At 40.9% G+C, this 4088-nt stretch overlaps 1 pseudogene; it reads right to left on the bottom strand.

Moving 5' to 3' along the window:
- Positions 1 to 987: 987 nt before the first annotated feature.
- Positions 988 to 2133, bottom strand: LOC123482629 (annotated as a pseudogene).
- Positions 2134 to 4088: the final 1955 nt, after the last annotated feature.

The raw sequence follows: 4088 nt of genomic DNA, 5'->3' as shown, positions 1-4088 counted from the left end.
CATCACATTCTAATAGTTACGATGCCCTCAAAAGCTACCACCCTCTGAGTTCTGGCCTCCGGCTGAGTTCAGGAGGACGCCCCAGGGGGAGAGGAAAGGGTCGGAAAGAGAGAGTCAGTACACATTAATAAGACTTTATAACCAGGGACGTTAACTTGATGTCACATGAGACATTCAAATTAATGAATTACCGTTTAGTAAGCTTTACTGATTGTGACAGAAATGTAAGAATGTATAATCATATAGCCTATGAATAGACCATACAATGTATACATCAATACAGAGTCTGCAGAATAATACTTGTTTACTTTCCTTATGCCCATCGCTCCTCTTTCTAAGAGAGGTCTTGGTGGAACCCTGCTTGGTGGTGTCTGAGCTTGGCACCCAACACAGTTTTTACTCTTTACCCTGTCAAAAAGCTTTCTGCAGAATCCATGCTCAGCAAATATTTCTGTGTGATTTTACAGAATCGTAGCACTATTCTTTCAATTCGAGTAACACAACAAGAATTAAAGTCTTACATTATCTACAGATATCGTATTACTATGTGGAATGTTTTCAAATGTCACTTTGTTATTAAATAAAATGCATTTTCACAATCCAATGTTCCATACTGTTAAGTCACTGTTAAGTGTTAAGTCAAGGTTGGCCAATCCTCTTCTTTTGGACAGTCAATGTCCTTATGGGCAGCTGATTTGATTAATTGATTTAGATTAGGGCGAGAGCAAAATCCTTGTCATTGTAAAAGATTACTCCTACACACAAATACTTGTGTACTGTCTTCTCTGTTCTTTCCCAAAAGAAGACAGGTCACGATGTAAGGAAAAACTCAGAGGCCCTATTCATGAAGCATAAGTGTTTCTGAGGTGGGGAATGCAGAGGAGGGTTAGTGAAGCGTGTCAGGGGAGTACATTAGTGTGTACATGTTCCACAGCCTGTCTCTATCTATGTCTGAGGGGTTTTTGAACAGCTCCACCACCACTCACATCACTGTACCCAGCGTACACAGTAGTATACAGCAGAGTCCTCTGCCTTCAGACCAGACAGTTTCAGATGTCATGATCACTGAGCTGTCTTTGGTCAGTTCAATCCGTCCCTCCAGGGTTTTGGCATAGCCTGCTGCTCCAGTATTGGTGGATGGATTATCTTGGAAAATGAGAAATGCTCATTAACAGGGATGTAAACTAATTTGTGCACAAAATTTGAGAGAAATACAATTTTTGTGCGTATGGAAAATTGTGTGTATTTTTTATTTCAACTCATGAAACATGGGACCAACACTTCACATGTTGCGTCTATATATTTTTGTTTAGTATGTAAAGGGAAGGCTCCTTGTTTATTATGAATGAGCACAACTGTATGTGATTCCCCTCTCCATTCTACCCCTCTCCTCAGGGAAATGTGTGCCTTGTATTGATGTACATGTAGTTGTGTTGTTCATATGTTAATTATTTTGGCTCTCAGGGGAATATTATACTTCAGTAGATGTGACTCTGTTGTACTGATGCTCTACTGCCTTCTGTTGACTCTCCTGGCAGTTAGATTCTATGAGGGGTTTTTGTACAGATCCTCCACTCACTCACACCACTGTGTCTCTTGCACAGTAATACACAGCAGAGTCCTCTGCTCTCACACCAGACAGCATCAAAGTCATCATGCTGTTGCTAGTATCTTTAGTCGTTTCCATACGTCCTTCAAACCTTTTAGCATGGTAACCCAGGCCTAATCCAGAATAACCCATCCATTCCAGGGATTTTCCAGCTGGCTGTCGTATCCAGTGTGTGTTGTGGCTGCCAAAGGTGAATCCAGATATCTTACAGGACAGACTGATAGTTTCTCCAAGCTTTTTCAGGACTGAACTGGAGGGAATGGACTCCAGACTCTGGCCATTTAAACCTGATGGAGATAGAGAAAGAAATAGGAAGAATGTGTTAGAGAAAAATGAAGGAAGCAGAACATTTTAGGAAATCAGAAAAGAGTTTACAAAAAAACTTTTCCATGTTCAGTCATTCCACAAAGAACAGCTGATTAAGTACTGCAGAACTCACAGGGCACACTGAGAGAGAGCAGCAGAAGGTAGAGTTTTCCCGTCATACTGAGGGTGGAGATATGAACTCAGCTGCTCCACACAAGACAACAAGACAACAAGTCAGCAGCAGAACATAAGTATATATGAACTCTGAGGGATCTGGATTTACATCATGATGTCATGGGGGAGGGGCTGATGACTCTGAGGTCAGAGATCAATTTATGGCTCATCAGTAGGGCCAGGAGCAGGGACGGCTTGTTCAATAGGGCGATATGGGCGACGCACTGCCAAACGGGGAAAAGGAAGGGATTTTTTTTCTAATCAATTATAAAAAAAAAATAAAAAAAAAGTTATATTTTTTTATAAATTTATAAAAAATTATATCACGGCAACAGCAGTTATCAGTGTTCACGTCTGATCTGCCAGCCACTAAATGTCAAATCAGGCTAAAGTCGTGCTTCAAATGGCCCGCCCGTTTTTTGGGCGATTTCAGTCAGGTTGAAAATCGCCCAGAAGTCTCTCATAGCCTGTCATGTAAAATCTATTTTTTTCACATTTCAAAGCTTTCAATACATTCTCTATGGGTGTCTGTGTGCATGCACTTACGCGCTTTCGTCATACGTGACGTAACGTTGAACGTAACTAAGACAATGGCGGCTATCAGCGTCTATGTTGCGACCTGCAGTGTGGCGTTATTTTATGTTTTTAATTTGTAGACTTAGTTTACAAACATTCTGCAAACATTCTGCTTTGGACTGATCTTCGGTTTTGGACTGATCTTGTTGATCGTGTACATACCCGCTACGGAACGGACTAAATAATGAAAACGCTGCTGGCAGAGAGGTGGAGCCGGCCACCTTCACCCTGGTCAGAGCGGACCGCGATCCTGGTAAGAGAGCGACTGTACCCCGACATTGAACTGCTTTCTGTGTCATTGAACCTTACTATTGTTGATAAAACAAGTTTACTGGAGAACGGAGAAAAAGTAGAGACTTTTGGACAAGGTGGATAATTGTATAATATAAGGCAGTTTATTCAGAGGTAAAGATATCTGCAATCGCGTTCACGGACCCGTTCGTCAAACTCTTAGGGAGCTATAAATCAAGCCCCATTACTTACCATATCAGATAAGAGAAATTGCTGCAGCTACATATATTTTACATCCTGGCCCTACATAGTTCACTATTTGCATCACTTACCAAAATATTACATGTGGTCATATATGCTTGGAAAGTGGAGATGCCATAGAACGTCAAAAAAGTAAACATTGCTGGAGACACATTGCGTTTGCTAGCGAAGAGATTTGTTGTGGCAAATGAACTTGGGCTGGGAATTGCCAGGAACCTCACGATAAGATATATGCATCAGCATTGCGAGTCTCATGATTCTATACGTATTGCGATTCGATACTGTGATTTTATTGCGCACCATATGTCTGTTGCAGAGGGATCAGAAAGCCATGAGAACGAGTTTTGATCAGTCATGGAAATAAAAGTGCTGAAAACAAATTGGCTCCCAATGTGAAAAGATTGAGAACAAGCTATGAAGGAACAATAATGGTGTTTTGGTGCAGGTACAGCCAACTAGCGCTAAAATATTGCGATATTGTCAATACAGTATATCGTAAAGTATCACTATGTAACTCGATTTCTTTCACCCCAATCCCTCAAATTAACGGTAAATAACTGAATTGTTTGCCCCACATTTAGCTAAGATGATTAGCTAGCCAGCTAAAATGTTTTATTTAGTTAGCAGTCGCATCTACAATAGTTTACTGTCAATAACATGTCTCCAAAAATGACGTGGTGTCTCCAATTGTGTTGACATTTTACAATTGCAATGCGCATCCATGAGTATCCACTTTCTGTAGCTCAGCTGGTAGAGCATGGTGCTTGTAACGCCAAGGTAGTGGGTTCGATCCCCGGGACCACCCATACACAAAAATGTATGCACGCATGACTGTAAGTCGCTTTGGATAAAAGCGTCTGCTAAATGGCATATTATTATTATTATTATTATTATTATCTGAAGAGAGCCCCGAAACATTGTGTGCAGACAT

This window comes from Coregonus clupeaformis, chromosome 35, assembly GCF_020615455.1.
Source record: "Coregonus clupeaformis isolate EN_2021a chromosome 35, ASM2061545v1, whole genome shotgun sequence".
Taxonomy (NCBI): Eukaryota; Metazoa; Chordata; class Actinopteri; order Salmoniformes; family Salmonidae; genus Coregonus; species Coregonus clupeaformis.
Note: the sequence above shows the minus strand (reverse complement) of the source record. Positions and strands in the feature narration are given on the sequence as shown.